Consider the following 23,729-nt stretch of genomic DNA (forward strand, 5'->3'; position numbering starts at 1 on the left):
TTTATTGATTGATCGATTGATTGATTGAGGCAGAGTCTTGCTCTGTTGCCCAGGCTGGAGTGCAGTGGTGTGAGTGATCTCAGCTCACTGCAACCTCTGCTTTCTCGGTTTGAGCAGTTCTTCTGTCCCAGCCTCCCCAGTAGCTGGGATTACAGGTGCCTGCCACCACACTTGGCTAACCTTTGTATTGTTAGTAGAAATGGGGTTTTACCATGTTGGCCAGGCTGGTCTCAAACTCTTGACCTTAAGTGATCCATCCGCCTTGGCATCCCGAAGTGCTGGGATTACAGGCATGAGCCACTGCACCTGTCCTTACTCTTTATTGATACTTACTGTATTTGTTTGCTAGGACTGTCATAACAAAGTACCTCCAATTGGCTGGCTGAAACACAGACATTTACTGTCTCCCAATACTGGAGGCGAGAAGACTGAGCCCCAGGAGTCTGTAGGATTGGTTCCTCTGAGGGCTGAGAGGGATTCCAGGCCTCTCTCCAGTGCCCGGTGGCTGGCTGGCCATCTTGGCTTTCCTCGGCTTACAGACACATCACCCCAGTCTCTGATTTCATGTTCACATGGCATTCTCCCTGTGTGTGTCTGAGTCCAGATCTCTTTTTTTTGTTTGTTTTTTGAGACAGAGTGTTGCTCAGTCGCCCAGGCTGGAGTGCAGTGGTGCGATCTCGGCTCACTGCAAGCTCCACCTCCCGGGTTCACGCCATTCTCCTGCCTCAGCCTCCCGAGCAGCTGGGACTACAGGCGCCCGCCACCATGCCCAGCTAATTTTTTTTTTTTTTTTTTTTTGTATTTTTAGTAGAGATGGGGTTTCACCATATTAGCCAGGATGGTCTCGATCTCCTGACCTCGTTGATCCATCTGCCTCAGCCTCCTAAAGTGCTGGGATTACAGGTGTAAGCCACCACACCTGGCATCTCCTCTTTTTTATAAGGACACCAGTCATCTTGGATTAGGGCCCACCCTATTCCAGCATCACCTCATTTTAACCGATACATCAGCAATGACTCTATTTCCAAATAAGGTCACATTCTGAGGTCCTGGGGGTGAGGACTTCTTCAACGTATGAACTTTGGTAGGACATAATTCAACCCATAATACCTATTATGTGACAAACTCATGTGGATGTTGAGAGACAGGAGACACAGTTGAGGCAGGGCAATGGAATGATGAATAAAGTTCCATGCGAGCATGAAGGAGAGGCTTAGAGAAGCGGCATTTGAGTACTAGGTTGAGAGGCACAACCTTCACATTGTATCCTAGTGATGCTGAGGGGGATTTTTGTATCTAAGATTTAGTTTCTGAGAATACTTTCTCAAAGTCACGTGCCCACCTATAGTGCAAAACTGCACAGTTGTCATTAAAACCAATACACTGTGGAGCATAAACAGGTTAGAACTGAAAACGGAAACACTGTGTTAGGGGCCTAAGATTCCTATGCTGAAGTCCATCCCCTAGTCCCTCAGAATGTAACCATTTTTGGAGACAAGGTCTTTTAAGTTAAAATATAGGGTGAGTTCTAATGGAATATGATTGTGTTTTTTTTTTTTTTTTTTGAGACGAAGTCTCACTCTGTGGCCAGGCTGGAGTGTAGTGGCGTGATCTCAGCTTGCTGCAACCTCCACCTCCTGTGTTCAAGCAATTCTCCTGCCTCAGCCTCCCAAGTAGCTGGGACTACAGGTGTGCACCACCATGCTCAGCTAATTTTTGTATTTTTAGTAGAGATGGGGGTTTCACCATGTTGGCCAGGATGGTCTCGATCTCGTGACCTTGTGATCCACCCGCCTCAGCCTCCCAAAGTGCTGGGATTACAGGTGTGAGCCATTGCACTTGGCCAATTGTGTCTTTATAAGGAAAGGGGATGAGGACACACAGGGAAAAAAGAGAGTTCAGGGCTGCACATGCACAGAGGAAAGGCCATGTGAGGACAGGGGAAGATGGCCTTCTGCACACCAAGGAGAGAGGCTGAAGAAGAAGCCACACCTGCCAACACTTTCATGCTGTACTTCCAGCCTCCAGAACTGTGAGAAAATAAAACCCTGCTGTTTAGGCCACCCAGGCTGTGGTACTTTGCTGTGGTAGCCTAAAACATACTGTGATTAGTTCAGAATCCTCATGGGCTTTTTGTTTGTTTGTTTCTTGTTTGTTAGTCTTGTTTCGCTTGTTAATGTATAACTTCAAAATAATACATGAATACATCCACTTTCTGCCCAAACCTCCTCTTCTCTCCCATGTTGCCACTGTTTCAGTTTGGAGTGTGCAAACATATGCATAGATAGGATTCTTTTTAAAATAAATGTGATGGTATTGTGCATAGTATTCTACAACTGGGTAATGTAGCTCTGAGGTCTATATTTTAACATTTTCCTTATTGATGTACTTTTAAATTGTTTCCAGTGTTTGCTATTAAAGTCTATTTTAAAAAAATAGCTCCTTAGGAATGGTTGATGGTTTAAATAGTCCAGTTTCTTTAAACTTGCATGGGGAATAGAATGGTTATTTTGAATAAACTCCATGCCTCTGAAAATTGAAAAAATAACCAAAGTCCTCAGTTTCTTAAGAATTCAGCAAAGCCATATTCCTTAATTTTATGGTTTCAATTTTTAAAAACTTCAATAAAACAGTGTAACATTTTCCAACACATAGACCTTACACCCAAACCTAAATGTATTTCTGACTTTTTAGTGCTTAATTCCCTGAAATGTGGATTGAATGTGGCCTGCAAGGCTTAGTGGGACACTGCGTTTTATTTATTTATTTATTTATCTATTTATTTTATTTTATTTTTAAGACAGAGTCTCAGTCTGTGGCCCAGGCTGGAGTGCAGTGGTGCGGTCTCGGCTCTGCAACCTCTGCCTCCTGGATTCAAGCGATTCTCCTGCCTCAGCCTCCCAAGTAGCTGGGATTACAGGCGCCTGCCACCATGGCTGGCTAATTTTTTTTTTTTTTTTTTTTTTTAATAGAGACGGGGTTTTGCTATGTTGGCCAGGCTGGTCTCTAATTCCTGACCTCAGGTGATCCACCCACCTCAGCCTCCCAAAGTGCTGGGATTACAGGCATGAGCCACCGCGCCTAGCCAACTCTGCATTTTTAGTCTTTAGCTAGAATACTTAGAATGTACAAGGCCTGGTGGCTATTTACATTTTATTGTAACCTAGTATGGGTCCGAATTGTTTTGAATTAAAATCAACCCTTGGACTAAGAAAGGCTGATACAATTTATTTCAGGCTTTGAGTGACATACCAGATGTGAGAGCCCCTTGGATTTGCCTTTACCTTTGAGAGATTTGACTCTAAGTGTTTTACAATACTTTGGGTGCATACATTTGTTTTAATCTATTTCCAAAGGATATTTACGTCATCTGTAAAATCTTGGTCTCTTTGTCTTGGTCTCCAAGATTATAGACAAGAATGAAAGCCAGAAATAAATGTTACTGCACAACTTGTTCGTGACTCCGGAACAAATGCTGAGCTAGTTCAAAATATGCACCTACAGATACACTTGTGCTGGTAAGCTTGAGTGTGTCATTGTAGAGCTCGCTGCTGTTGTCACGATTGCTTAGTCAATTATTACTTGGACATTTTACCCATCCAGTTTAGCAGGGAGTAACTTTTATTTGAAGCCGAAAGCAAAGGCAAACAGAATAATCTGATAGGATGTGTGCTGAAGTTGAAAATCTAGGAATTTTATTTTAAAGTCAATTTGAGACAAACAGCATACAAAATGTCCTAATGCAAGTTGATATTATTAATAAGTACCTAGTGGATTGTAATTAGAATATACAACCTTAACTAAAAATAGTAATAATTTGGCCGGGCACAGTGGCTCATGCCTGTAATCCCAGCACTTTGGGAGGCTGAGGCGGGTGGATCACGAGGTCAGGAGATCAAGACCATCCTGGCTAACACGATGAAACCCCGTCTCTACTAAAAATACAAAAATTAGCCGGGTGTGGTGGCGGGCCCCTGTAGTTCCAGCTACTCAGGAGGCTGAGGGAGGAGAATGGCGTGAACCCGGGAGGCGGAGCTTGCAGTTAGTGGAGATCGCGCCACTGCACTCCAGCCTGGGTGACAGAGCGAGACTCCATCTCAAAACAAACAAACAAAATTTAAAGATAATTCTTTCAAATACTTATGGCATCAATTAAAATATGAACCTTGTGGTTCTGTGCACAAAAAACAGTAAAAGCTTTTATTTTAACCCATCATCAACACTCTCATCCCTCCCTCCAAAGCTTCATCAGTTTCTCCATAGATGATGAATTCACTAAGAAGCTGCAGTTAAGGAGAGTGCAGTTAGGTTTCTGAAAATGTTAACCAGTAGTAGAATAACAGTAGCAGTATTATTGATAGCAATAACAGGACAGTAATAACAGTAGTAGTATTGATAGTAGTAACAGGAGTACTGATTATTTAATTTAATGAACGAAACATCTGCAATTAAAATTGTACAGAATTTTTGGTGTTTCCAGGGATTTGAACTTAGAGAAAGCCTCGATATAAGTTCCCATCAAGGAGGTTCTCTTCTCTCCACTTAGCAGGTTAAGTGCCCTTGGGGGCAAGAGCAAGGAAGAGACCACCCTTCCCCACTTTATATTCAGCTAGGAGTAAGCGACAGAAGGTAGGGCAGCTCTGCATGGTGCCCTCCCTGGTCCGTTGTTGGGATCATTTTTTACAACCTTGAAGTTGGTTCTGAAATTCTACCCCAGGTCCAGTACAGCACGAAGCCGCCTGACCCTTCTCTCTTAGAGACGCTGGAGCTGGTTATTGCCAAAGTGCAGTCTCTGGTGGCTCCTAGCATCAGGAAGGGAGGCAGAGTGGAAAGGCTTTGGTGTCAGCCTGGCATGGGCTCAGCTATTGGCTCCCACACTCACTAGCTGTGGCATCTGGGGAAAATTATTTAACCTCTTTAAACCCTAGTGTCCTCAACTGAAAATAATACCAATGCTACCCACACGGTAGGACGACTGTGGTGATTAAAGGGACACACACCACGTGTCCCATGCAGGGTCCTCCTGTTTCCCGGGATGAGTAACCACAGAACCTCTGCTTGGATCAGGCACACTTGGATCAGCCCAGTCCAGGTTGGAGGAGATGAGCTGCGAACACCTTGATCCTCAAACCTTGATCATCAGGAAGCATCCTGTGATAGACAGGGTGCCTGTGGTAAGTAGCATCCTGTGATAGGGAGGCACAAGCATCCTGTGATAGATCAGCTGTCGGCTGCTGGGGCCAGGCAAGGGTGGCTATCGCTGCGCTGGAACAAAACAACAAAGCTGTCATGTTGTCCGCTCTGTTTAGATTTATAATGAAGTAGTAGCACTGGTACTGATATTTTTATGAGTGTGGAATTTATTTTAAAAATTGGTGAAAATGGCTGGGTGCAGTGGCTCACGCCTATTATCCCAGCACTCTGGGAGGTTGAGGTGGACAGATTGCTTAAGCCCAGGAGTTCAAAACCATCCTGGGCAACATGGGGAAAACCCATCTCTACAAAAAATACAGAAATCAGCTGGGTGTGGTGGAACATGCCTAATACACTCCCAGCTACTTGGGAGGCTGAGGTGGGAGGATCACTTGAGCCTGAAAGACAGAGGTTGCCATGAGTCGATATTATGCCAGTGCACTCCAGCCTGGGTGACAGTGGGAGACCCTGTCTCAAAAACAAAACAATAGTGAAAGCAAATATTCAATAACTTACACATCAGAGAAATTATAAACATGTTACAAACAGCAATAAAAACATTTATAATTGTTATATTTTATCAAACACTAAATCATTAAAAACTAAAAATGAGATACTCAAAAAATAAGCAAAATCCACATAAAATGAAGAACATTTAATAAAAAAACAATTGAAAATAATATAATTTGATATTTTTTAAAGTTCATCTAAAAAATAAATTTATCTTAAATAATAGAGTGGCTCAGTGGTGTCATTGTTGAATGGTGAACATATTTTTATTGAAAATGTTGCAACCATTGAGAAAATGCTTTCTCACCTTTCACTAGTTAGAAACATTGTGAGGAAATAACTTTAAATGTCTACTTAGACTCCCGCTTCAAGGAATCTCATCCACTTGATAACTCTGAAGGATTCTTTTTAAATAACTTCTTGGGGTTTTTTTGGTGAGGGAGGGTGGGGTGGTCAGCAGGTCAGCAACAGAAACTTTTTGATGGCAAGTTGTAGTTTTGTTTCCAAAAAAGAATCTCAGTTTTGTTTTCACCCTTTTCTTTTTTTCACATACAGATACAGATTCCTTGGCAGTTTCCTATCCACTTCAGTAATATTCCACTTAGATCCTATTTGCTAGGAACATTTTTGATCAGAGTTAAGAAATAGTCTTGCCATAGAAATTTTCCTCCTCTTGTACCTACCAAAGGAATGTGGCTTTGTTCTGTTTGAAAATTCATGCAGGCTGGGTACCGTGGCTCACGCCTCTAATCCCAGCACTTTGGGAGGCCAAGGCTGACGGATCGCCTGAGGTCAGGAGTTTGAGACCAGCCTGGCCAACATGGCAAAACCCCGTCTCTACTAAAAATACAAAAATCAGTGGGGCATGGTGGCAGGCGCCATAATCCCAGCTACTTGGGAGGCTGAGGCAGGAGAATCACTTGAACCCAGGAGGCAGAGGTTGCAGTGAGCCGAGATCCCACCATTGCACTCCAGCCTGGGCAACAGAGTGAGACTCCATCTCAAAAAAAAAAAAAAAAAAAGAGAAAGAAAAGAAAATTAATGCAGCATGGAATTCTCTGAGTTCATCTTAAGACATAACATGATCTCAATTCCAGGTCATTTAAATATTTCAAAAAAAGTTTCACCCACAGAACATTTATAGTTCAGCACTCAGAATTAGAGCCCTGACTGACATAATGTTAGTTATCTTGATGCTATTTGTACTCATCATTCAGACACCATTCCTTGAGCATATATTATCTGCCAGGTCTTGGGCTAGCCATTAATGAGAACTAGAGAACATAACAGATGTTTTTATTCCTGTCCTTGGAGTCTCTCTAATGTGAGACACAGTAAACAATTAAACAAATAAATGATTACAAATGATCATTTGTACACGCAGAGAAATAGCTGAGTACTAAAAAGCAAATGTCTTTCTGAGGAGGTGATATTTAGGCTGAGTCATAAATTATTAGAAAAAGGCTAACAACAACCAAGCAATTAGAGAAAAGTGTTTCCAAGCAGGGGAAAGAGTGAGTGCAAAGGCCCCAGGGCAGGGAAGAGCTGTGTGTAGTCCAAGAACACAGGGGCCGTGTGACTGGTGCAGAGCAAAAGAGCAGGAGACGGTCATGGGATGAGGCTGTGAGGTTAAGAGGAGCCAGAATAGACAGAACCTTGTTGGCCTTTATCCTCAGGGCAATGGAACGTCAGTGAAAGGATTTCAGTAGGGAAGTGACATAATCTGCCTTTCAAAGAACACTTTGTGGAAAATGGTGGGAGGTGGCAAAAGAGGAAACAGGGAGACCCATGAGGGGGCTGCTGCCATTGGCCACATGAGACGGGACTGTGGCTTTGACCCAGATGGTTGTGGTGGAGATAAAGAGAGATGGGCTTGTACCAGATATATTTTGAAATCTAGCCAACAGAACTTGCCACTGGGTTAGACTGAGGTTAGACAGAGGAGAACAGACATTTGAGTCTGGGATGGTATGCAGTAATTAGGGGCGCTAGTACCCAAGTGAATGGCAGTGCCTCTTGCGGAGACAAGAAGATACGGGGAGGATCAGATTTGGACTGAGTGAAGGGCTTCCTCAGGGCTCAGCTGTCCATTCAGCTGCCTAAAATATAGCTTATGAGGACTGAGCCCTCCTAGAATTATTTGAATTTAGTGGAAGATTCTTGAAGAGCAGCCCGCATGAGGGGTAACATTTCCAGAGGGGAGGAGCAGGTGACTTAGGAAGACTTAATTCTCCCACCTCAAATTATCCCAGAGGCAGCTATATATTCCAGCCATTCAGAAGGCTCTATCCACCCACTGATCATGTTGATGAATAAAATAGGATTAGGACCCAATGGATTCTCATATCACCAGCCAGTTAAACTCTCCTTTGCAGATGAACGTCTTTTCCCTATTTGCGGCAAAGCCTCAAAGACAGCCTGGCATCAAACCACCAGAATATTGCAAACTTCAATATTGCAAGATTGTCTTCAGTGAGGAACTACCATCCATTCACCCATCTATTCCATTCATTCATTTGCTAAAGACCAGTGGTGAAAAAGAGAACTACTTGTCAGTTCTCCAGCAGCTTACAGAATCACGCAGAGAGAGAGATAGTAACCAACTAACCCAAGAAGTGAAAGAAACACCTGAGATAAAGGGAGGCAGGATATGGGGGCTCATCCTGCAGGAACCACAGAAGCTGGGTAGGTTGAGAGGTGTCTTCCAGAGGAAGGAAGAGAAGGAGTTAAGGGTGGAGAAAAGGGAGAGGAGATTCCATGAGGAGAGAGCATGGCTTTTTTGAGGTACAGAAAGCAGGCTGCAGTGGCTGTAGTACAAATATCCAGGTGGACAGAAAAGGAAAAACCAGACCATTTGAGCTCTTTAGGGCCATGTTGAATATTTTTATCTTAAGCACAATAGAAAGCCATGGGCCATTTCAAGTGGGAGAGGTGCAGTGATGCTGGTGCACACTGAGATGTTTTAAAGCTATTCACGCATGACTGGGCTTTTCTTCTTTTGCACTCGTAAATCAGAGCATCTCTTGCCGGGGTGAATTAAGACGGTGCTTTCTTGGAAAGCAAAGACAGAGCCAGGGCCAAGGTTCCACCATCGACTTCCACTTCAAAGATCATAGAAATAACCAAAGTTCTGATTTTTAGGAGCAGAGCTTTTAGTGACTCAAAAGGCAGAGCCCTGAAAAGAGCAGGGCAACAAAGTTCATTCAAAGGTGAGTAGACAGTGATCAGCTGGAGTTAATGCAGGAGGAGGGGAGTGGACTAAGAGGAGAAGAACAGAGGCCAGAGGGCCTTCTTGACCTGTGGGAACCACATCGAGAGCAGAGAAGAGCCTGCGTGGAGCGACTGCTCACCCTCTGCCCCCAAAAACATCAGGGAGCCTGTGGGGACCCAGCCAGGTTTCCCCAACCCAGCCACAGACTGCCCATATCTGGGGGAAAGCATGCAGCTTGTCAGTGGCCTGGGCTGAGGGGCCATCTTCCCAGTTTCCTGCACTTTGCCCATCACTAACCCAGCAGAGGCAACACCCCTTTTTGTTCAGTCCATCCAAACTATCCCCTCAATTAAATGGCTGATGACCTATGTACATTCCCTTCCCAGAGAGAAAAATAGTAATGAGGACATACCCAAATGGGCTAGTGATGCTTCAGATGGAAGAGACCCCTCATTTCTGTATGTGGATGAGAATAACAGAACCCCCTGGGCCAAGATAGCGTTCAGACCCATTTCTGTTATTAATGTAATTCCTTTCCAAAGTCACCCTTGCTGCTGGGTGGAGAGCTAAGTGCCACGTGGCCAGAGCAAAGGCTGTGAGAACAGGCAGGAGGTCATTGCAGTGGCCCAGAGAAAAAGTGGCAGTAGCTTGGCTCAGATGGTGGTGGCACTGGAGAGGAAGTGAAGGACGGGATTTTAAGATGTTATTGAGATCCACAGATAGGGTTTAATGAAGGAGCAGAGGTGGAGAGTCAGATAATTGTATTACTTAGGTCTCCCCTATAATGCTGAATAACAACTCCAAATTCTCAGTGGCTTACAATAATCATTTGTTTTTCTTGTTAATAGTTCTGCAGGTTGGCTGGGGCACTTCTGCTTCAGGTTGCAGTTGAGGTTCAGGGTATCCCTTTGTGTCTCTTGTTCTAGGACCTGCAGCAACACAGGGCAAGCTCTTCATGGTTGATAGAAGAAGGGCAAGAGGCCACACCGAAGCACACCGCCCATTCCAAGTCACTGGCAAGACAAAGCCTAAAAAGTGTCTTTGTGTATCCATCAGCCACAGGACACCAAATGGCAAAGCCCAAAGACAGTGACAGAGGGAATTAAACTCTGACCCAGGGAAGCCATGGCAAGGATGAATTGTGAGCAAATAATGCTTTCTGTCTTAGGAATCAAGGATAGCTCCTGAGTTTCTGGCTTGCACAGCTAGATAGTGGTGTCCTTGACTGAGAAAGGGAGCACCAGGAATGGAGCTGGTTTCAGAGAGATCATCAGCTCAGCCTTAGACATTTGGGTTTAAAATGCCTTTTAATACCAAAGTGGCAGAAACTATAGAGGAGTCTGGCCTGGAGGTATAGATTTGGGAGCTGTGGCGAAGGCTACCAGTTGTTCTCTACCATTCATTCACTTACCTTTCTTCTTTAGTATTAGAACATGTGATTTTTAACTGGCCACCATATCTCCCTTGAGCTCAGGTGGTCATCTGACTAAATTTTAACCAATGAAATATAAGGAGTGTCATATATGACTTCCAGAAAGTATCCTTAAAGGAACAACTGTGCCCATTTTCCTGCCTTATTCCTTCCTGCTGGCAGAGATGTGATTTTGATGACTGGAACCCAAGAAGTCATCTTGGACCATGAAGTAAAAGTCCTATGTTAACAACAGAAGAGCAACAAGACAGAAGACTGGTTCCCTGATCATCATATTGCTGCCATGCCAGCCCTGGCCTGCCTTTGTCTTTGTGAGTGAGAAATACACTTTTATAGTATTTATATTACTGATATTTAGGGTTTTCTGTTACCTGCAGTCAAATTCAGCCCTAACTCTAACAAGAGCCACAGAAACAGAGAGATCCTGGAAGACATGGAATTTGAAATCAGGTTTCCAATGAGACAGTAAGGAGTGAGAAGTGAAACATGAAGAGAGCCTAGGACTGAGCTTCGAGGACCACAGCGTGTAATGGCCAAGCAGAGGAGACACATCTCAGGACACAGGGACAGAAAACGACAAGTAGCCCAAGAGGAAGAAGACAAACCAGAATGGGCTATCATGGACATGAAAGGAAGAGAGTGTCTCAAGGAGAAGGGAATGGCTAAAAGTGGGAATCATGCTGACAAGCTCTTAGGTGACTACAGCAGACAAGAGTTAAGCTCAGTGTATGGCATGGCTATAAGAAAACTCTGTTATGGCCATTAAAACACACTTTTTAAACAATTTTCCAAATATTCTTAAACTGTTATCTACTCTGATCACTGTTGAATATGCTTTAGGAAGAACTATCTAGTTCCAGCCTGACTGCAGAAGATAGCCAAAACTGATGAAGGAAGCAGATAAGCCTCAACATCTTTTTTCCTTAAACTTAGTTCTCTCCACCCTCACTGCCTTTGTCTTCCTCCAGACGTTCTAACAAGCCCCCGCCTCTCTGGCCTCTCTTGTCCCTTCCCCACACTGCTTCTCATCATTTTCCTGATAAGAAATCTGGTAACTCTTGCTCAAAACTTACTTGCTCAGAATTCTTCCAGAAATCTCTATTGACTATGTTATAAATTTTAGATTCTTCAATCAGGTACACTAATCTTTCAAGATACAACCCCAAGCTTTATCTTCAGGCTCATATTTCTACGTTATATCTCAGCAACATTAACTTACAAACCCAAGTCAACATCTAACTGCAATCAAGTAAGACCTCAGTGGATACGACTCAGCTGTGACTAGTCAACCCACAGACCAATGGGAGATAATAAAATGTTGTTAAGATATTAGCAAAACTTAAGGCACTAAGTTTTGAGATGGTATGTTCTGTTTGTTTGTTTTTTAAAATGGAGTCTCACTCTGTTGCCCAGGCTGGAGTGCAGTGGCATGATCTCAGCTCACAGCAACCTCCACCCACCCCAGGTTCAAGCAATTCTCATGTCTCAGCCTCCCAAATAGCTGGGATTACAGGTGCATGCCACCACGTATGGCTAATTTTTGTATTTTTTAGTAGAGACGGGGTTTCACCATGTTGGCCAGGTTGGTTTTAAACTCCTGACCTCAAGCAATCCACCCACATCAGCCTCTCAAAGTGCTGGGATTACAGGTATGAGCCACCACACCCGGCCCAGATGGTATGTTAAGCAGCAATAGATAAGTAGAACAGAAATTGGTACCAGGAGTAGGATGTTACCATTAAAAACTTAAAACATATGGCATTGGCTTTGGAACAGGCCATGGCCTATAGAGTCTCTAAATGGTTATTACTGGGGATTGTAAGAATAGTGAGGAGATGATTACTGAAAGCCAGAGAAAAAGATTCACATGATGTAGTGGCAGAAGGTTTAGTACAGCTTTCACCTGCAGAAATGTGGAAAATAAAAAAACGTGCCTAAGGGACACAGGATTTAGCTAATGAGATTTCAGGTAGAATGTTGAAAGGATCAACTGATTTCATCTAATCATGTATGATAAGGGATGGAGAGAGAGAGAAGTGAGCTAAAGAAGGAATAGTTCTTTTTTTTTTTTTTTTTTTTGAGACGGAGTCTCGCTCTGTCGCCCAGGCTGGAGTGCGGTGGCGCAATCTCGGCTCACTGCAAGCTCCGCCTCCCGGGTTCACACCATTCTCCTGCCTCAGCCTCTCCGAGTAGCTGGGACTACAGGCACCCGCCACCACGCCCGGCTAATTTTTTGTATTTTTAGTAGAGACGGGGTTTCACCGTGGTCTTGATCTCCTGACCTCGTGATCCGCCCGCCATGGCCTCCCAAAGTGCTGGGATTACAAGCGTGAGCCACCACGCCTGGCCAGAATAGCTCTATTTTCAAATACAACTTTGAGAAAACATAAAGTAGCCAGGACTTTCTGAGTGCAAAATGTAACTGTTCCATAATCCTAGCCTCCCTATCCAGCAAACTATTTTCAAAGTAAGTAGGCATAAGGTAAATGACTCTTTTAAGGATGTGGCTCTACAGCACAATTCACAATAGCAAAGATATGAAACCAACATAAGTACCCATCAGCCAGTGAATAGATAAATAAAACGTGGTATAGATACACCATGGAATACTATTCAGCCATAAAATGGAACAAAATAATGTATTTTGCAGTAACTTGCATAAGCTGGAGGCCATCATACTAAGTGAAGTAACTCAGAAATGGAAAACCAAATATCATATGTTCTCACTTATAACTGGGAGCTAAGCCACGAGGACACAAAGGCATAAGAATGATACAATGGACTTTGGGATCTCAGTGGGGAAGGTTGGGATGGGGGTGAGGGATAAAAGACTATTGGGTACAGTGCACATTGCTCAGGTGGGGGTGCACTGAAATCTCAGAAATCACCACTAAAGAACTTATCCTTATAACCAAAAGCCACCTGTACTCCAAAAACTATTAGAATTTTTAAAAAGGATGTGTCTCTATTCTAAGACTTCAGTGGGATTTGAAGGTCACACCTCATAGACCTCTCAGTCAAAAGACCTCTAAGAATCTCAGTTATTAGTAAAGCATCCTAACTCAAACACATACACGGCCCTGTCTCAAAAATATTTGTGAATATAATAATACACCAAATTTTGGTGTTAACACCAAACTTATTCCTAGAAAATCCACATTTTTATGAGATTTGGCTTGCTGCAGTTTGCTCTTGCAGCTTGGAGTAAATGCAACAGAAATGGTTCAGAAATGGAAAGAAGCCTCTGAACTTCCAAACTCACATGGGCAGGAAGCAGGCTAAGGAAGTTCGCTATTCAGCTGCAAGTAGAGGTGTTTCTTACAGGGGCAGAACCAAGAACCATGGAGAATAACTCCCTGAGAGCAGGAACTTGCTATAATTTAGAACCAAAGATATACGCATACTTAGCTGGATTTCAGAATTGCTATGATCAATGACTGCCATGTGCCTCCCATTTCTCCCCACTTTTGAACAGGAGTGTCTATTACAGCTACCTTATACTCAGCACACAGCTACCCCACTGTATGTTGAGTACATATGCAAGAGGCAGATAGTCTTTTTAGTTTCCAGTTGCCCATATTGACAGGAAACTCTAAGAAACCCCATCTGAGGAGCCTCCTTTGCACATGGACTTGATATAGATGACAAGATCCTAGCCTTCCAATCTGATTCTGATTATGCTTTTAGAGTGTTGAGGAAGGAGGTGAATTACTGTGCTCATAAGGCAGATTGTGGCAAATTGTTATTTTTTTATTTTTATTTTTTGACAGAATCTCACTCTGTCACCCAGGCTGGAGTGCGTGGTGCGATCTTGGCTCACTGCAACCTTCACCAGGCAAACTTCACCTCCCGGGCTCCAGTGATTCTTCTGCCTCAGCCTCCTGAGCAGCTGGGATTACAGGTGCCCACCACCATGCCTGGCTAATTTTTGTATTTTTAGTAGAGACGGGGTTTCACCACGTTGGCCAGGCTGGTCTCGAACTCCTGACCTCAACTGATCCACCTGTCTTGTCCTCCCAAAGTGCTGGGATTACAGGCATGAGCCACCACTCCTGGACAGCAGATTTTACTTTCCAAAGGTGGTCACAATAGTATTTCCATCCCACTAACTCTTCTGCATTGTGAAACTTGACACTCTCTCATCAAGAGGTGAAGATACATTCTCTTTGCCTCCTTCAATTGGCAAAGGCTTTGTGTCGCTTTGACCAATAGAATACAGCAGAAATCATGCTGTGCCCTTCTAGGCGTAGTCCTCAACTAGCCTGGCATTCCACTTAGGCCTTTTAGAACACTTGCTCTGAAGACTTTCTTGCTCAACCAGCCACTACATGGTGAGGAGCCCAAGACAATGGAGAGGCCACAGCCAACAGCCAGCATCAACTGCCAACTATGTGAATGCACCATTTTGGATGTCCAGCCCCAGTTGACCCTTCAGCTGACTGCAGCCGCAGCCAACCCCTGACCAAAACTGCATGAGAGACTCCCAAGTTAGGCTACAGGCCATGAGAGATAATAATAAATTGCTGTTTTTAATGCTACTAAATTTTGAAGTGCTTTATTAGTTCCTCAATACTTATTTGTTGAATTTATGACTGAATTCAGTGTAGCTCAGAATGTTTAAGGCAAATAATAAAATAAAGAACAAAGAAAGATATTGATACCATATGTTAAGTGGCAGCATTATCTATTTGATTGTTTTTGGCTTCAGGTAATAGATGACCCCTCCACCCCCTGCAAATGGCTTAAATTAGGGGTTGGCAAACTTTTTTCTTTTTTTTTTTTTTGTAAAGGTCCAGATAGAAAATATTTTAGGCTTTGCCTTTGTAGCAGCTACACAACTCTGCCACTGTAGCACAAAGGCAGGTATAGTCAATCGTAAACAAGTGAGCATGGCTGTGTTTTAATAAAACTACTTATAAAAAGAGATAGCAGGTCTATTTGACCCATACACCATAGTTTGCTGACTCTTGACTCAATCAATGAGAAAACATTATATTGTAAAAAGAAGTGAAAGAGGTTAATTCAATAGATCGACAATATCAGCATGAACATGAATTCTTTCCAACTTTCTGCTCTGTCATGTCCAATTTTGTGGGTTTTGTCTTCAGGCTAGTCCCCTCATGGTCATGAGATGGCTGCTGCAGCTCCAAGCATCACATCCTAACACCCACGTCCCAACCAGGGAGACAGAATATTACTTTTTCATATCCCTTTTGAAATTTTCAAGAGGCCCTACAGCAGACTTGTCACCCCTCATTGGCCAGAAGTGCATCTCATGACCATGCATAAACCAGGAGTTAGCATGATTGGCTTAATCCCAGACTACTCAAGCTTTACCCTCTGGGAAGTTTCACCCAATACAGGAATAAATGGAGTTCCCTGAGCAAGGAGTATAGCTATCGAGTAGGTGATCAACAGTGACTGCCACATAGAGTTACCATGGGAAGTAAGGAAGGAAATGGATGGATAGAGACAGGAGCTTGGGGCAGAATGAGATTTGAAGTGGTTTCAGGTTCCAGATGGAATAAAGGGTGGAAGAGTAAGTATAGAGTGCCTCAACCACACTTTTTTTAAAAAAAGCGAAAGCAAAAGACTCACCTCTTGGCATAAATCCCAAAAGGTAACAGACTTGCCATCCAGCCGAAGCTGAAACTGGGTGGAGTGCAGGATTTTGCCAACACACAACCTCTTCCTTTGCTAGGGAACAGTAGTCAAGTGAGGATGAAAGAACCTGCCGAAAGATGCTGCTAAAACAAAACACTGTTTCCCTCTGCAAGTGCCCGAGCCACCCTGTGACTCTGAGCGGACAAGGCCAGTATCCCGGGGGACCCACAGGGGTGATGGCAGGTGAGGCTGTTCAGGAGGCTCCACTCATTCTGGGGGCCTATCTCTCACTGCAGGCCACACGTGAGACCTGGAGCCACACACACTGGGTGTGTGTAGGGGGGAGAACCTCTGCAGAATCAGGAGAAAACAGTTTCATTGTTTACTGATCAGCAGGTGTGGGGAACTTATGCAAACGCAGCGGCCTCTGCAGATTGTGGGTGGCAGGAGGGCTGTGGGCACCACGGCACTGCTGCCCTTTCCCTGGTGGCCCTCGGCTCTCTGTGAACTCCAGGCAGCGAGGCATGGCCAAGCCCACGTACACAGGAAGCTTCAGCCTGAATTCAGACTCTGAATCCACTTAAGGTCACCTCCATGGAGTCCTCCCTAGGCCCCTCCACAGGGGACACTGCCGCTGTCTGTTTGGTCTCCCCACCCTCACCCTGGTGTCCACTCCCCTGCTTGTCCATCTCCCTTGAGAGGTTGTGACCACCTTATTTGAACATCACCCTTAGCTACCACCATCCTGGCCCATGAATGTCTCCAAGTCGGTGTCTGATGGATGGAGGTAAGGGAGGAAGTCAGCCCTCCTGACTGCCTCCTGGGCACCTGGCACTGGGGACACTGTTTCTGCCAAGCCTGAAGCTTGCAGTGGTGCCCCTGAGTCAAAGCTTCCACCACACTGGGCAGTCCAGGCGGCTTGCTTAGCCTTGAGTGCTGACCAGCCAGGAAGAGTGTGGGCCTCAGTGGTCAGCACGCTTCCAGCCTGTGCTGCCAATAGCCTTCACGCTTCCCTTTTCCCAAGTGCCTTCCAACGAACCGCCGCCCTGCGTGATGGTTCTCTAGTGGAATGTGCATCCTCAGCGCTTGTTCTGTGGCTCCTGGGATGGCTTCTAGCCCGGCCCCTGCCACACTGCGTAGACTGTATGTGTAACTGGCTTGCCACCGCTCTGTGAGTGTGGGAGTGCCTGGGAATAATTTCTGAACCCAGGGCCTGGTAAGCACATCACAAATGTTTGGGAAACAGATGAATCAGCAATGTTTCTGTTACACACATACACAACATTCAGTGCCCCGGAAGCAAGTGTGTTGGAGAATGCTGATGTATTTACTCCTCAACCCAGGCTTCTCCCAAGCCCCTCTGTGCAAAGCCATGAAGTGGCCCACATGCCCCCAGGAAGGCTGCAAGCATCGCGTCCTTGCCCCTGAGCACCCACTGATCCACCTGGAGCCTCTAGGTCCTGCTCAATGCTGCCCACTCCAGGAGACATGGGTGGCAGCCATAAGCCTCCAGCAAGACTCCCACGCAGAGCCGCTCATTCCGCCGTGGCCTCCCATGCAGTCTAGCAAAATGGGCAGGACCCTGAGTCTCACAAACCTACCATGCACAGGATCCCGGAGTGGACCAAGGCAAGCGGGGTAAGGAGGCAGCTGTGGCACTTCTCTGGAAGGGGAAAAGATTCTGTTCTCACATAATGATTTCTCATTGAGCTCGTGCCAAGGGCCAGGCCCTGTGGAAGCATGCAGCTCCCATGATTTCCCTTAATACAGCACCCTATGCCAGGAGCATTTCAACCAAGCTGCACCCCCAATTCACAGAAGACAAAACTGAGGCTTGGGAAGGTTAGATGACTTGTCAAAGAACATGCAGCTGGCAGGCAGGAGAGCCAAGATCAGAGCCAGCTAGCTTACCCCAAAGTCCGTTTTCTTAATCACTGGTCCATTTTCATTAAGCACTTAATGCCTGCTTGCAAGAATCAGTGCCTTGACCAGCAGCCGTGGAGCACTTCCCTCTGTGGACACAGCCTGGTTAAGGTGCTGCCTCTCTCGGAAGGAGTGGAAGCAGATTCCACATACAGCAGGCACAGTGCACAGGGTGGGGACTTGGCCCTGGTGGACAGTGGGCTCGGGGGGCCCCAGGCCTTAGGCTCCAGGGCAGAAGCCTCAGGACAGCGGAAACACTTGCTCTGTGCTGCCTGGGCCTTGCTTCCCCAGCGGAGGAGCTGAGCTCCTGGCAGCCACACTCACAGCCTTGCTATTTCACCCTAATCTCTTTCTCTTTCTTGCCTTGTCATCCACAAGAGCAGCTATAGGGCAATACCTTCTGGAATTGAGTCCAGGTCGGAGTCACTGTCCTCCTAACATACCTGTGCATGGTGCTGTTGTGGCCATTTCCTGGTCCACCTGTGCCATCACTGGGAAATCTGAGGGGCTTGATCCTTGCCATGTCCCCAGCTGTAAGAAAGGGGATGTCTGAGACCATGAGTGGGGGCCCTTGGCGGCCACCATGAGCATCTCTATGTCCTACTATGCCCCCTCCCCGCCAGAGCTTGTGTGTCAAGTTTGACTGCAAATACATCCAGATGAGCCTTATCACTGCATCGTCCGTCCTCTTCCTCCACCTCCTCGCATCTGCCCAGGTCTGCTGATCACTCACTGGCATCTGCCATTCCTCCTGTCTGGCCGTTCTGCTTTGGCTTGGTAGTTAAACCACAACATACTTACTCAAGTTCCTTTATCTCCAGCCTCTGAGGTTTGAGTCTCCTCAGCACCTTTTCCTCCCTCCCCCTGCAGAGGCCATCTTAGGAAAGCAGTTTCTTGGGGTCTCTGCACACAGGGCTCTGCTTCTCTTTGTGACTTGAACAGTCACAGAAATGAGGATACCTGTTCCCAGGCTGCATCTGTCCTGGGCCCAGCAGAGCTGCTTGACACAGCACCGCACCCACACTGCTGCCCTTCACTGCATTCACATCTGTCCCCAGCTCTCCAATGCCCAGGACGTATAGGCACCATGCTCAGTCGCCCAAAATACACCAAACACATCTCTTCACGTCCCACCAGAGTGTGACAGTCGTTATCTTTCTTTGTTAGGTTTATTCGAATGTCTCGCTTCCCACTCTACTGCAGGCTCTATAAGGACATCAGCCTATTCTCTGTGTCCCCAGAGCTCAGGTACCCTGGAGATATTTGTTGAATGAGCATATATGAGGAAGCAGAGGGATATGGTAAAGGAGCCCAGTGTATTTATTCAGATGATCTGACCACCAGCCCTGCTGCAGACCACCTACGTGACATTAGGAAGCCCCTTTCGCAACTATTAAATGCCCTGTCTCCCAGAAGCGATTGTATGGAGGAGGTGAGGTCTATGTAAGGGTCTTTTCTAAACTGTGATGTCTGAATTAATATGCACTACAGGAATAGCCCCAAACTGGAAGCAACCCTGACGTCCTTCAATGGGCGAATGGTTAAACACAATGTGTTACATCCACACCACAGGATTCTACTCAGCAATGAAAGTAAATGGACTGTGGATGCACACGACAGTGCACAAACCTCACGCAAGCTTCGCCAAGTGAGGAAAGCCAATTCCACAAGGTAAAGACTGTATGATTCCACTGATTTAACGTTATGGAAATGACAAGATTATAGAAATGGAAAGCAGAGTAGAGTTCCCCCAGGGGCTAATGAGCAGGTGGGGGCTGTGAAAGCCAAACATGAGGGATCCTTGTGGTGATGGAAATGTCCTATCTTGAGTGCATTGATGCCAATATCCTGGTTGTGATACTGTTCAATGGTTTTGCAAGACGATAGCATGGAGGGGACTGAATACTCCCTTGTATGATTTCCTGCAACTTCATGTGCAAATCTCAAAATTAAAACTTTACAAAGATGCATTCTAGTTATGTAATTGAACTAGAAGTTTATAAGATAATAACTTATTCCATTGATTGCTCCAATCATGTCAGCTATTTTATGCACTGTAGCTCATTTACTCTTATTCTGTGCCACTGTTGTCTTATTTCACAAATGATAAAATTTGGCATTGGCAATGGTGAGGTCACAAAAATAGCAGAGCTGGGGTTTGGATCCCTAAACCACTGCATAGTCACCTCCTCTTAGGATAATGAGGCACTGTTGGGATTTGAGCCCAAGCAGCACTTAACACTCAAGCCACCTCTTAGTATATTTTATTAAGTTCAAAAATCAACAGCAATGACAAGACTAACTAAAAAGCCATTCCTCAGGGTTTCTTTTGTAGATGATGAAAATCTTCTGGAAACAGATAGTGGTGATGGTTGCACATAACTGTGGATACACCGAAAAACACTGAACTGTACACTTCAAAAGGATAAATTTCATGATATGAGATTTCTATCTTAATTTTAAAAATCTCTCCTCTCTATCAAAAAGTTATTACTGTGATCTAGAAGTCAGAGACTGACCTCAGAAAATAGTGGTAGTGGGAAGAAAATCTCGAAGGAAGAACTAACTTATTAAATGAAAGTGGGGACAGTGGGAAAGACATTGAAAATGCCTGAGGTTTTGAGCCAAGTGACAAGAATAGAGAGGAAGGAGGCCCAGGAGAAGAACATAATGGGTATGTTGAATTTGAGATGACAGCAGGCTGTCCTAGGGACCTCCAGTGGGTGAAGTAGGGACCCGACGTTTGGAAGAGAAGTCATGGCGGTTTGGGCTGCAGGAGCAGATGAACTAGCCCAGCTAGACAGAATCAAGACAGGAAGTCATTTATTACTAGGAGATAGGCTGGAAGGAATTAATCTCTAAGAGGAAAGTAGAGCTCAGCGTGTGAAATCTGCCATCTCCAACACACTGAATTCACAATTTTTCTTCTCTCCTTCAAAGGGGGAAGCCAGGTTCGGTGAGAGAACACAACTCAGAGAAGCACTGTGAGAAAAACATCTTCCCCTACGGACGTTTATTACCTGGTTTCCCCTGTCTATCCCGGTTATTGTCCTGAGAGGAATCTTGGAACACAGACAAGATGGCTTCGGTGTTAAAAATTATTGTTCACTTTTTTAAAGCAACATATTCTAAAACCCGGGTTTTCTCAAGTTTTTAAGTCAAATTTAACAAATCTTATTATTTTACTTACAAATCTATTATTATTTTTTGAGATGGAGTTTTGCTCTTGTTGCCCAAGTGGGAGTGCAATGGCATGATCTCGGCTGACTGCAACCTCTGCCTCCCGAGTCCAAGCCATTCTCCTGCTTCAGCCTCCCGAGTATCTGGGATTACAGGTGCCTGCCACCACGCCTGGCTAATTTTTTGTATTTTTAGTAGAAACGGGGTTTCTCCATGTTGGCCAGGCTGGTCTCGAATTCCTGACCTCAGGTGATTTGCCTGCCTCGGCCTCCCAAAGTGCTGGGATTACAGGCGTGAGCCACCACCCCTGGCCTAAATCTATTAATATTATATTAATAGTTTACCAGAAGACCTTAGAACTTAATTAAATTCCCTTGAACATTTTATAGCAATTTTATAATTAAAATGTACTTAATTTTCTTCTTAGGCACATTGGTTGTCTAATAAACAACACTTTTCTAAATAAATAATGCTTGCAAAATGAATGTCAATCCTTACACATATATCATGGGAATGAAATTATCTATCTTAAACAGTCACCACTAGCTGCATCTAGTAACCCCGCAGAGCCAAGCAGCCTTGGGAGTGGCTGGCCTTTTGGTGCTTTGGGAAAGGGTGGGCATGGGAAGACAGCTGTTCCCTGTAAAAGCAGAAGAACTAAGGATGCAGTGCAAACCTGACCATGAGAAGTTTCCAAGTTGTCCATAGAGCTGGTCCTTCCTGAGGCCATACCTTCCAACAGGAAGACTAGCAGGGTGGCCTCCTATGTCTACCCACACGTCAAACTTGGGGCATCTTCCTGTTCGCCTCATTTGCCTGTCCAGAGGTTGTCCACCTCCCAAGATGAATTCAAGACTTCTGCCCTTGGTTGCCCAGATCTTCAGGAATGACCTCATCTCTGAAGTTTGCTTTGTATACTCTCTCTCTCACTCTTCTGTTTCAGATGTGTATATCTTTTCAACTAATTCATATATGACTTAAAGGCAAGTGATTCCTACTTTCCTTTTAAGTTCCACCATGCTTGTCACGGTGCTAGCCACACAGTACAACTAGTACTCAGTGTTTTATAGAATCCATCGTTCATGATGGGATCCATCCTTTTGTTTTGGTATCTGTAATCAACATGAAAACACTCCAGCATAAACTCTATGAGATCATGCAGTTGCTGGTTAGTGAAAGCTTCAATTCTAGAGAAGTCAGTTGGTGGTTTTGAGAATCCATACTCCAGAAATGACACTCTCCAGAAGCAGCTGCAACAAATGCTTCTGACACCCAATTCTTGAGCAGTAATTGAGGCTTTATTAATAAATATGGCAAATGTCTGAAAGAGTATTGATGAGTAAAATTAGTTGCTAACTGATTAATGTTATAAATATTAGAAATGGGCCTCACTGTTGAAAATAAAGGCATTCAGGAAGTGTGAGCTGGTGAATATATTTTAAAGACACACCTGACCCTGCACAGGGAATAGAAATCTAGTGATATGTGTAGCCTGTACTCACATAGACGACACTCAGGCTCAATCCATAAAGAGCCCTGTGTCTAGCCATGGCTTTGGGAGCACCCCTCCCAAAAGTGTCTGATACTGACTATGAAAGTAAGAGCCTGCATCGGGGTGGTGTTGTGGGTGCCTTGCGGTTCTTTCACACAAGGTAGGTCCACCTGAACTACAGGGAGCTGAGACATCAGCAAACTTACAAAACAGATTGTATGAAATCTTTTATGCCTCCTTTTTCATAAATGTTTGCCTTTAAGAAAACAAACACATGGCAGAATTTGATCTGAGATTTGCTTTAACTAAAACCTGATAGTAAGGCTGCCAGGAGTTCTAATCTGCTCCCCAAAACACCAACCACAGATACCCTAAGAGCTGGGCATGACCAATAGTTTGCCTTTTATTGGTTTACATGAGATTCAGACCAATTAAGGGGGTTCTGTGTTTAGAAAAAGCTTGGCAAGAAGGAATTTATATGGTTCCTTTTGCGTTTCCATGAGTCTCCTGCTGAATCTCTCTGAGGGAGTTCACGCTCTGCCTTGCACAAGGATCTCCTGTAAAGACATCAGAACACAATCACCCTTTGGGTCAAATGGCCTTCAAATGATATCCACACGGAGCTCCAGGAAATCAGCACTTGGGGACTGACTTCAAGATGGATCATTCCTGATCCATGTTCTACGCAGTGATAAACAGCCAGGTTCCAGATCCTGCAAACATTTGCCTAATGTGCAGGAGGCAATGTCATTTATGTTTTCTGATTTATTCTTCAAAGAAGCCCCGTGAGACAGTTATTATTGTCTTTATTTTGCAGATGAGGAAACTGAAGGCTGAGTAAAAGATTTGTCCAGGGATTCACTCCAGTAAAAGACAGAGAGTTAGGGCTCAAGACAGGTCTTCCAGGCTCACTTTCCACAGCAGCAGTTTCTACACCTGACACTGATGGTTTTGTTGACAAGCCTCTTTCTTCCCTGTTGCTTCCTGACAATGACTTACACTATTCCAAGAGTGCTCACAGTCAAAAGGCACCCAGACTAAGCAAGATTGTATTCAGACTGAAGGACATTCCTTAAAGCCACAGGAAGGTGTTTAAAATCCAGAGTCCAGAATAGGGAAGTCCACGGGGTTCCTGACTCTTTGATAAGACAGCTGGGAAGACCAGGAGAATGGCATTAGTGTGG

This window comes from Hylobates moloch, unplaced genomic scaffold (genome assembly GCF_009828535.3).
Source record: "Hylobates moloch isolate HMO894 unplaced genomic scaffold, HMol_V3 SCAFFOLD_4, whole genome shotgun sequence".
Lineage (NCBI taxonomy): Eukaryota > Metazoa > Chordata > Mammalia > Primates > Hylobatidae > Hylobates > Hylobates moloch.